The sequence below is a fragment of the Arachis hypogaea genome, chromosome 10 (genome assembly GCF_003086295.3).
Source record: "Arachis hypogaea cultivar Tifrunner chromosome 10, arahy.Tifrunner.gnm2.J5K5, whole genome shotgun sequence".
NCBI classification, from domain to species: Eukaryota; Viridiplantae; Streptophyta; class Magnoliopsida; order Fabales; family Fabaceae; genus Arachis; species Arachis hypogaea.
In genome coordinates, this window is record NC_092045.1 from 13,197,839 (window position 1) to 13,210,181 (window position 12,343).

At 34.4% G+C, this 12,343-nt stretch overlaps 1 pseudogene; it reads right to left on the reverse strand.

Moving 5' to 3' along the window:
• Positions 1-508: 508 nt before the first annotated feature.
• On the reverse strand, positions 509-1,180 carry LOC140175465 (protein ALTERED PHOSPHATE STARVATION RESPONSE 1-like; annotated as a pseudogene).
• Positions 1,181-12,343: the final 11,163 nt, after the last annotated feature.

Here is a 12,343-nt window from a genome sequence, read left to right on the forward strand (position 1 = left end):
ATCTGTGAGTTTTAGTGAAAATTCTACCATGGTTTGTGGTGGAGATTGGACGTAGAATTCATTGCACAAAGAATCCGGACCAGGATACATGCTGACCTTCATCTTCTCTTCCCTACTCTTTACTTATTCTGCACATGAGATAAAATGAAATAATCTCCTGCAACTCGAGTTACTACTGAAACAGAGTTTGAAACTTTAAGTTTTAAGCCAACTTGATTCAACTCCCCTTCTCAAGTTTAACTATAACCATCAAACAACATTTAGGAAATAAAAATAATTACCAAAATTGCATAAATCATTATACAATTTTACAATTCCAAAGCTCAAAAGTCTAAACAGTCTCTAATTTCCTCTCACACACCAGGTAACAAGTAGTAGTTCACTAATAATTAACAGAAAAATTAATTTTTTCATTTTGTTCTTTCATGCTTTTTTTTCTTATTTTTATGTTTTGGTATTTGACACTAATATTTCATGAATGTACAACCCCATTCAAACAAACTGAGGATTAAAATTTTCCAGTCCTAACAGATTTGCAATTATGATAAGCAGCTTGAGCTGCCTGCCTCTTTTGCTTAACATCTTCACACCATCTTCAGTGATGCCTTGGAAAAAATAGTCATTTGACTAAGAACCTTGGTTAGGCTCTCATGTATACAACACAAATGTGCATAGTCATCTTCACTAGTATCCTCAATAGTATTATGTTTGCTCTTTGTTTTTTCATTGTTTAATTCACCACTTAAATTCTGTTTCTCTTGTAGTTCTTTATCTTCTTGTTGCTTCATGACACGGCACAGCTCGGATACAAAGACTTTGATTGTGCGGCTTAGATCCTCGGCCGGCAATGCCTTGATCCCTGAAGACTAATCACGGCAGAGAACAAATATCGGAGGGGCAAGACACGGAGAGGGGAGAGCGGCCGCCTTCTATTCTTGGAACGATCACTGGGCTGTAATACGCAGTTTTGCAGCCATCCATTGAGAGATTCGACGTATGAGGTATGGCTGTTAATCCAATTATCGAAGCTTAGGCCAAAGCACTTGAATTCTTCTAGAAGTTGCGCTAGGATCTCTCTGCTAGCATCAGCTTCTATGGTTCTTGTTGAGCTTCTTAAATGATATGCCAAAGAAATTGTAATGAATTGAGCATGATGGCACTCAAGCATAGCCCTCCACATCTTAATTAATCTGCGATGCATGACTAACAATTTTTGAGCTAATTAATACTAGTATTATTACTTGACTAATTATAAGTTACCACATCATTATCAAAGAATACAGAGCTCTTTTAGGCAAATTACACTAACATTACTTATGATTTGATGAAATATTTGGTGACTCCTTTTTGTTTGTTCAAATGACAATGATCTCTTTAAACTTTTTGAGACAATTTAATGTTATATTCACATAATGTTTAATGTTGTATTTTATAAAATATATAGGAAATAATATTTTGACCACCAATAAAAATTGTGTATTCTAGAAAAATTTTAGGTAATAATCAATACAAATAGTTTGAAACTTATTATCATGATTTAGTTGTTCAAATAACATAATCTCAAAACATAAAGACAAAGAGTATATTATTACCTAAATCTTAAAAATAATATATAATATATATTCTGTAAGAAAAAGTATAAACAACTAATTTTTAGTTAGTCCATGTTAATCAATTTTAAGATTTAGAGTTTATAATTTACAATACAATATTAAGAATTTATAACTTAGGATTAGAATTTAAAATAAGTAAAATAGCTTTAAAAAAATAATTAATATTAGGTGAAAAAAGTTGCTCTTATTTTCTGAATAAAGAGGAATTTGATTGAATTCTTACGCAAAGGTGATGATTCTGATATAGAGTAAAAAGTAAGAATGTACAGAGATACAAAAAGAAGCTACAATTCTATATCTCTGTATAATTTTTCTATGTATCAAAGTATTCACCTATTTAAAATACATTTACTATTTTACTTATTCCACCAAATTTGGTGACTCTACTGAAACATAAAATATTACACTTATATCTATAAGAGAATTTTTCTGAAAACTAAACTATCCATATATTAACTAGCACCGGTGTAATCAATTTTACTTCACAGTTCCTAGAAATGAAAGAAGAACTTACCTTTAGAAAGAGGTCCCACTTTTCCTCCATGGAAAACAGAACGAAAAGCTCTTAACAATGCCATTGCAGAAAGCTTCCCTAAATAATTTGAATATCAGCACTTAGATTCATAATTAGGCTTAAAATATTACCAACCAACAAAATTCTGCAATTTGTGACATTAAACATATAACTCGAATTAAGTAACAAATCACCTTTGAATTCAGAATATCCAACCATAATTTTGTTAGCTTCTAAAAGCCTAGAAACCTCTCTCCAGATTCAAAAGTACGAAAGAATCTATGCTCAATTTCCTTCATGCTAGTAACAAAATCTTTAGCTCTATGTGTGATGAATTGAGAAGGATCTTCTCTTTCAGTGTGCACATTTTTTACATTGCTTGGTAACTCCATCTTCAAACCTTCAACTATTCTTAAAACAAATGATAATTGGTCATAACAATTTACTGATGAATCCCTACACCCATTTCCTCTGTTAATATCATTTTTCTTATTTTGCTTTTATTCTTCGGTATTTATTGTTTTAATTCTGATATACTTATTTTTATTTTCAAGTAAATGCTTATTTTGTATAATTTAATTAATATGTGTCTTAAGAGTACAAATTAAGATTACTAATAATAGAAAATTTTAAATAATTTATTTTAATAAATACATTGGGAGTTTAAATTTTGTATTTTTTTATAAAATATTCTTAATTTATACCTTTATCATGCACTTTAAAGACAAATATTAGTTAATCCTATTTTTTATGGTTAATACAATTGGGTGACACACAAAAATTTAAACTGAGTTGATTAATAAAAAATGTTGAAGAAGACGATTAAACAAGCAATTTAGGATTTTTATGTATTTTTCTTCGGAATTAACAAAATTTTAACAAGGAAATATTTTTGTCAAAATAAAATTATTGTGATAAATATAATATTAATTTTTTATGATCAATTTTATAAGCGTTCAAATTTTTTATAATAAAAAATAACTATTTATTTTAACTAATATGTGCGAGGTTTCATCATTCAATCTCTCTTATTTTGAGTTACATAAGCTACTATTTCAAAATCATGTTTATATTTTTTATACCATTAAAGTAACTCATCTCTCTAGAGAATGGGAATAATTTTCTCTTCTACACACATTCCATTCAACCTTGTTCCTTCATCATCGAATTATTGGTCACTACGTGTTAATATTATATTTATTGAACTATATTATATATAGTACGGAATCTATCTATCCATTCGTACACTCACCAAAATTAATCTGATTCTGTTCTTCATCACATCATGCAAAACTCATTAACATAAGAGTGCGCATATGAGTCACAAATGACAAATCTGCTCTCAATCATTTTCATTTGAGTCACAAATAATAGATTTACTCTCAATCATTTTCATTTGTCACATAGATTCAGTTATTTCTTACTCAATAAAGTTACCAAAAACATCATTTGGTTAATGTCTAAATATGTATCAGAAAGACAAAATTTAATAATATTGATTTGGTTTATGTTTTCGTGAATGGTTTTGATAAATAGAAAATAATTTTCGTAAATAATTTTCATAAATATTATTATTATTATTAATTTTTAATAATGCTTTAATTTAATAGTCATGACTGAATAAGTATTAAATATATGTGTAACCTTATTTAAAAATAGTTATTAACAGATTTATTTAACATGTATTTTGAAGGTATATGTTACGTTATTCATTCTTCTTTAAAAAATTTAAATATTTTATTTTAAAAAATTTCATAATAAATATATTAAAAACTTAATTTTATAAGTTTTTTTATAAAAAAATCAAATTGATAATCTTAATTTGTACTCTTAAATATATATTAGTTTTTTTTTTTTTACTAAAGATAGGGAGATTCGAATTCATGATCTTTTAGATGAATATAAAAAAATTATATTTATTGGCTAAATACATATTAGTTAATTTATAGTTTTATTAATTTTGACATGCATTTTATAATAGTTTTTGGATAGTCATAATTTTAATTACATGGATTAAATAATTGAGTCAATTTAGCTTAATTTACAAAATTCAATTATGTTATATGTATAAAAAAATTAGTCATCGTATACAAAATACATCTTTAGTGATTCATAATTTTTTTATTATGCTATTATAAAATAGTTTTATTATTTGATTATTTTATTATCGTAAATTTGATTATTTTTGTGATTAATTATTTAATTAAAAATAAATAAAATAATATGCTTAAATATATATAAATATACGATAATAATTTAGTACGTAACTGATTTTTATTATACATGTAATATTTTTGAATTACTTTAGAGGATAACATAAGGTTTACATAATATTTATAAACGCTAGGTTGGTCTTATTTTTAACGGTATCATTAAATATTTAAGCGTTTTTGTCAACTGAATTCAAATTCAATAAAAATTACTTACATAATGTGCGCATGTAAATTATGTATTTCTTTTTCGATATTTTTTTGTCATTGTCATTCTTTCATTATTGTTGTTGCTGTGTTTTTTTATTTCTTTTCTTTTTCATCTGATTATTGTTATCTAGATTTTTTTATTTTATTAATTTAATATTAATGGTAATTAATTATAGTAGAAGTACATAAAGAATACGTAAGGTTAACTACAAAACATGTATTTCTATTATAATTAACCTTACGTATTCTTTATGTACTTCTACTATAATTAATTACCATTAATATTAAACTAATAAAATAAAAAAAATCTAGGTAATAGTTATTGAAACATTTTTTATTTTTCTATGTTTGATTTTTTTTCTTCTCTTCATTCTTGTTTTTATTCATGTTAAGAAGGTGAAACAAGAATAATTAGGAGAAGGTGAAACAAGAGAAGAAAATGAAGAAGGAAAAGAAAAAGGAGAAGAAGAAGATGATGAGGATGACGAAGAAGAGGAGGGAGAATTTTCAATTGAGTAGAATTTATAAAAAAAATATTATTAAAATTTTTTTTACTGTAACACAAAAAATTTTTCATTGACATAGGAATTTTTTAACCATGATATCATTTCCAACAAACTAAAGTGGTATTGATGTTTTTTTTAGTTCCGAAACACATTTAAATGTATTTTGTTGGTTAAATTGTAACACCCTACCATACAGAGTCTTATGCTTAAGTCATAATTCAGAGATGATAAGGTATTAGGACCTCTAAAATAAAATTTTAGTACATATAGTAGTAGGAATGATTGATTATAACTAGGAGCCTTTGTAGAAAAAGGGGGTAAACAAAAATCGCAACACTCTGATCGATAGCGTAACGAACAAGGATAAACCAACGCGAGATTATATATATGCAAAGGAGTATCAAAAACAGGAATATCAAGACTCAAAATCCAGCTGCGAAGATAACCGGTCTGAGCATAGCAATATATACATATGATAAAATAAGGAAAACCCCAAAGGAAACCCAAAGGGACACAAATACATAAAACCTATTCTCCAAATCTCCTATAAGAGGAGTCATCACAGTTTGTATTATTTAACGGAGATAAAAGTATCTGAGCAAAACATATAAACCAAAACAGAGTCCCGAGAACAAAGGATCTTCGCTAAACCAGAAGTCTCCAGTATGCCTCAGCGAGAAGCCTCACGTCCTGCATCTGAAAAGCACAAAATCCGCATGGGTGAGAACCAGAGGTTCGCAGCATGATAACAGCTTCCACATATATAATACATAATAATAGAGGAAAGCCAAAGGCAATCCTAGAACTTCCTCCAGATAATCCAAAGCTTATAAACAAGCTAAACCATAAAGGGCATCTGACTAAAGATTCTTCAGTCTATCCAATACTTCCTTTTCCAATTCCTTCAGACCTCCCAACCACCAGCAGGAATACAATGTAGCAAATACAGTTATATCAAACAAGAGATATACAAATAGGAACAGATAAGATATTTAGACAATTAGCAAGTAATATGCAGTCAAATAGGCAATCTCAAACAATTCATATAGTATGCATATGATGAATGCCTGTCCCTAGTGGCTGATGATATCATCTATTGGTTATAGAGCCAACCCGACAAGTCCTGGTAGCTAACCATTGGACTGTCCCTCTGTCGCGCATCCCCAACTCGAGTTATACTCATCATAAACTTGATCATAATCATGATCTATATCCATCATCTTCACTGGTGAATATTTACGGGGGCAAGCTCATCCGGGGCTTTCACTGTGCCCGGCCACCCTTACGACATAGGGTCAAAAGAGCTTCGAGTCTCAACCTGGAGCACGTGGTGGCTAGCCACTGCTTCCTTCCAGGGAAACTCTCATCTCCAACAGTGGAAGTGCAACATTCACTATTCATTCAACAGCATATATGCATTTATACTTAGCCATAATCATGGCTCCACCATAACACGGCAATAATCTAGCCATCTGGCTCATGGTTAAATCCATAACCAGCCATCTCATTAACAATTACGGCCTTTCGGCCCATGGCATAACAAGCACTTCCACCGCCATCCTCCGCCTCTCACATAATCATCTTTGATCCTCATTGATCATTTATTTTTCCTTGCTTCACTCGCAAGTTACCACATCCCCTAGCTCCTTTTCTCATTGCTAGGCATATCATAATGATTTAAGACACAAGTGGTGAGATCAGAGGCTTAGAAGTATGAAATTTGGCTTTTAAAACTCAAAAATCAACTTTGGGATGAAAACAAGGCCACGCGCACTCCACGCGCACGCGTGGATGGCCACAAAACTCATCGACGCGTATGCGTCATGCACACTAATGCGTGGATTGAAAAATAGCAAGCAACGCGCACGCGTCAGCCACGCGTACGCGTGGGTGCTCTCGTGTTGTAAAACCCAGTTAATTAACGGCTAATTAACCCATAAATGAGAATTTATTCTAGAAAGCCCAAAATGTGATTTTTATGGCTAAATGTGATAGAGGAGATTGAGACGAGAATTTCGGTACCAATTTTATAGAATTCGGACCAAGATTGGACCGAACGGGCCAAACCGGGCCAACCGGACCCAAAGTGGGCCCTTGGCCCAACATAACTAAACCAAAACCCTAGTTTTCAGCATTCTCTCTCCTCACTAAACACACTCACATGCTGAAAATGGAGGCCAGGGAGGGAAGAACACTCTCTCAAGTTCTTTCTCTCATTTGATCTTCAAACCACCATAACTTTTGATCTAGTGCTCCGATTGCCGCACCGTTTACGGCCACGCGTTCACCACGGAGAGCTCTACAAAACCCATACAATTAATCTTGAGGTAAGCCACGTTTTTCTCTTCGAAATTCCAGCCTTGTTTTCGAGTTTTATGAGCAAAAATGTTGAGATTTTGGGCTCTTTGATGTTATAGGACCCAACTCTCTTGAAGAAGAAGGTTAATCTTGTCTCCTTGGACCTTGCGTGTAGTAAAATTCTCAACCCTAGTATAATTTTGTTGTTCTATGATGTTTGGGTATTGAGATGTTGTGTATGGGTATGATGGTTGTGGCTTAGGTTGTGTATATGTGAAAAGCTTGATTGGTGATTTTGAAAAGCTTGAAAAAGGGTTTGGTGGTGAAAAATCTGTTCTTGGAGGTGTTGAGGCCTTGAGAGCTTGTGGATAAGTGGTTTGGAAGTGCTCCGGTTGAGCTTGGAAAATCGGCTAAGGTATGGTTTCGGTTTCCCGTATCTAATATGTAATGTGGTAGGAAATACTTAGGCTAGAGGCCCTAAGATAGGCATTGAATTGTTGATGTTGTTGAATTGTTGATATATATGATGTGGTCATATATGTGATGATGATTAATGATGCCTTGGTGGTATGATGTATGAGAAATATGCATGTTGTGATATATGCTTGATGATTGATTATGGTTGAATTGTGGGTTGAACCATGTTGATGGTGAGTATGATATTGATTGTGTACAATGATGATTTATTGGAATTGGTGTTGTTGAGAATTGGCATGAGGAAGAGTATATGATATGTCAATATGTTTGAGTTTGAGCCACTTGGGTGAAGAGGGTTAAAATGATGAGATAGTGATTTTGTAAATTGTGGTAATGCGTCAATGTGTGAGTTGAGGAGGCTTGATGTTGAATTTGATATATATTGATTGATTTCAAAGAAAAGGGATGAAATTGGCATGTTTTGATTGGTTTTGAAAAGAGTTGAAAATGGCCTGTTTGAAAATGGCACTTTGTGATTTTTATGAAAAATATGGTTTTTGGGCATACTTTGATGGGACATAACTTGGACTACGGATCTCTGTTTTGTACCAAATCTGTTTAGAAATGAAATTGGATCCGGGATGTCCCTGCCGTTCAAAGAACGGGTGAAAAACGATTTAAAATGAGGAAGTTATGTCCGTCGGAAGATTGGGGGTTGAAACTGTGAATTCTGCAGCTTTTAACTTAGAAAAATTTTTAGCAGAATGACCCCCCGCGCGTAGGCGCACTTGGCGCGTACGCGCAGTTCTTCTTGAAAGCGCCATCCACGCGTGCGCATGATGTGCGCGGGCGCGCCGATGTGTTGCACCCAATGCCCAGCCATTTTCCAGAGAGTTATGCCAGAACTGTGCCAGTTTTGTGTCTGGGGCACGAGAGTACCCACGCGTACGCGTGGTTGACGCGTGCGCGTCGTTTGACTAGTTTTCAATCCACGCGTTAGCGTGCATGACGCTTACGCGTCGATGAGTTTTCGAGGCCATCCACGCGTGCACGTGGAGTGCGTGTACGCGTGGACCTGTTTTCATCCCAAAGTTGATTTTTGAGTTTTAAAAGCCAAATTTCATACTTCTAAGCCTCCGATCTCACCACATATGTCTTAAATCATTATGATATGTCTAGCTATGAGAAGAAGGGCTAGTGAATGTGGCAACTTGCGAGTGAAGCAAGGGAAAAATGGATGATCAATGAGGATCAAGCATGAATATGTGAGATGCGGAGGATGGTGGTGGAAGTGCTTGTTATGCCATGGGCCGAAAGGCTGTAATTGTTGATGAAACGGCTGGTTATGGATTTAACCGTGAGCCGGTTGGCTGGATTATTGCCGTGTTACGGGGGGGCCATGATTATGGTTATGTATAAACGCATATATATGTTGTTGAATGAATTGTGAAAGTTGCACTTCCATTACCGGAGATGAGAGTTTCCCTGGGAGAAAGCAGTGGCTAGCCACCACGTGCTCCAGGTCGAGACTTGAAGCTCTGTTGACCCTATGTCGTAGGGTGGCCGGGCACTGTGAAATTCCCGGACGAGCTCACCCCCAAAAAATTCACTAGTGATGGTGATGGATAAATATTCACCAGTGATGGTGATGGATAAATATTCACCAGTGAGGGTGATGGATATGGATCATGATTATGATCAAGTTATAATAAGCATGACTCAAGTTGGGGAGACACGACAGAGGGATAGTCCAATGGTTAACTGCCAGGACTTGTCGGGTTGGCTCTATAACCGACAGATGATATCATCAGCCACTAGGGACAGGCATTCATCATATGTATACTATATGAATTGTTTGAGATTGCCTATTTGACTGCATATTACTTGCTAATTGTCTAACTGCCTTATTTGTCCCTATTTGTATATTTCTTGTCTGATATAACTGTGTTTGCTACATTATACTCCTGCTGGTGGTTGGGAGGTCTGAAAGAATTGGAAAGGGAAGTATTAGTTAGACTGAAGAATCTTTAGTCAGATGCCCTTTATGGTTTAGCCTGTTTATAAGCTTTGATATTATCTGGAGGAAGTTCTAGGATTGCCTTTGGCTTTCCTCCATTATTATGTATTATATATGTGGAAGCTGTTACCATGCTGGGGACCTCTGGTTCTCACCCATGCGGATTTTGTGGTTTTCAGATACAGGACGTGAGGTTTCCCGCTGAGGCATGCTGGAGACTTCTATAATTGCGAAGATCCTTTGTTCTCGGGGCTATGTTTTGGTTTATATGTTTTGCTTAGATACTTTTATCTCCATTAAATAATGCAACTGTGATGACTCCTCCTATGGGAGATTTTGGAAAATAGGTTTTATGTATTTGTGTCCCTTTGGGTTTCCTTTGGAGTTTTCCTTATTTTTATCATATGTATATATTGCTATGCTCGGACCGGTTATCTTCGCAGCCGGATCTTGAGTCTTGATATTCCTGTTTTTGACACTCCTTTGTATATATATAATCTCGCGTTGGTTTATCCTTGCTCGTTACGTTATCGATCGGAGTGTTGCGTTTTCGAGTTGCGATTTTTGTTTACCCCTTTTTCTACAAAGGCTCCTAGTTATAATCAATCATTCATACTACTATACGTACTAAATTTTTATTTTTAGAGGTCGTAATACCTTGCCATCTCTGAATTATGACTTAAGCATAAGACTCTGTATGGTAGGGTGTTACACGTGTCCCAAGCACAAATCTGGCATAATTCTGGCACAACTCTCTGGAAAGTGGCTGGGCATTGGGTGCAGCACATCGGCGCACCCGCACACACCACGCGCACGCATGGATGGCGTTTTCTGAAAGAACGGCGCGTACGCGCCAAATGCGCCTACGCGCGAGGGGTCATTCTGCTAAAAATTTTCTAAGTTAAAAGTTGCAGAATTCACAGATTCAACCCCCAATCTTCCAACGGACATAACTTTCTCATTTTAAATCGTTTTTCACCCGTTCTTCTTACGGCATGGACATCTCGGATCCAATTTCATTTCTAAACAGATTTGGTACAAAACAGAGATCCGTAGTCCAAGTTATGTCCCGTCAAAGTATGCCCAAAAACTATGTTTTTCATACAAAACCACAAAGTGCCATTTTCAAAACAAGCCATTTTCAACTCTTTTCAAAATCAATCAAAACATGCCAATTTCATCCCTTTTCTTTGAAATCGATCAAAATATATCAAATTCAACATCAAGCCTCCTCAACTCACACATTGACACTTTACCACAATTCACTAAAATCACTATCCCATCATTTTAACCCACTTCACCCAAGTGGCTCAAACTCAAACACATTGACATATCATATACTCTTCCTCATGCCAATTTTCAACAATACCAATTCTATTAAATCATCATTGTACACAATCAATATCATACTCACCATCAACATGGTTCTACCCACAATTCAACCATAATCAATCATCAAGCATATATCACAACATGCATATTTCTCATACATCGTACCATCAAGGAATCAATAATTATCACCACATATATGACCACATCATATATCTCAATCATTCAACAACATCAACCATTCAATGCCTATCTTAGGGCCTCTAGCCTAAGTATTTTCTACCACATTACATATTAGATACGAGAAACCGAAACCATACCTTAGCCGATTTCCCAAGCTCAACCGGAACACTTCCAAACCACTTATCCACAAGCTCTCAAGGTCTCAACACCTCCAAGAATAGATTTTTCACCACCAAATCCCTTTTCAAGCTTTTCAATATCACCAATCAAGCTCCAATATTCACATATACACAATCTAAGCCACAACCATCATACCCATACACAACATCTCAATACCCAAACATCATAGAACAATAATTTACACTAGGATTAAGAATCTTACCACACCCAAGATCCAAGAAGACAAGATTAACCTTCTCCTTTAAGATAGTTGGGTCCTATAACATCAAAAAGCCCAAAATCTCAACATTTTTCCTCATGAAACTCGAAATCAAAGCTGGAAATTCAAAGAGCAAAATGTGGCTTACATCAAGATTAATTGTATGAGTTTTATAGAGCTCTCTGCGGTGAACGCATGGCCACAAACGGTGCGGCAATCGGAGCTCTAGATCAAAAGTTATAGTAGTTTGAAGATCAAGGGAGAGATAGAATTTGAGAGAGTGTTCTTCCCCCCTCCATCTCAATTTTCAGCGTGTGTGAGTGATAAGTGAGGAGAGAAAATGCTGAAAACTAGGGTTTTAGGGTTTAGTTTTGGCCCACTTTGGGTCCGGTTGGTCCGGTTTGACCCGTTCGGTCCAATCTTGGTCCGAATTCTATAAAATTGGTACCGAAATTCTCGTCTCAATCTCCTCTATCACATTTAGCCATAAAAATCACATTTTGGGCTTTCTAGAATAAATTCTCATTTATGGGTTAATTAGCCGTTAATTAACCGAGTTTTACATAAATGAGTTAAAATTTTGGATTTATAGTTCTTTATTTAAAGATTTATTGTGTCTTTTATAAAAAAAAAGTATAAGTAGACAATGAAAATACTAAATAACGTG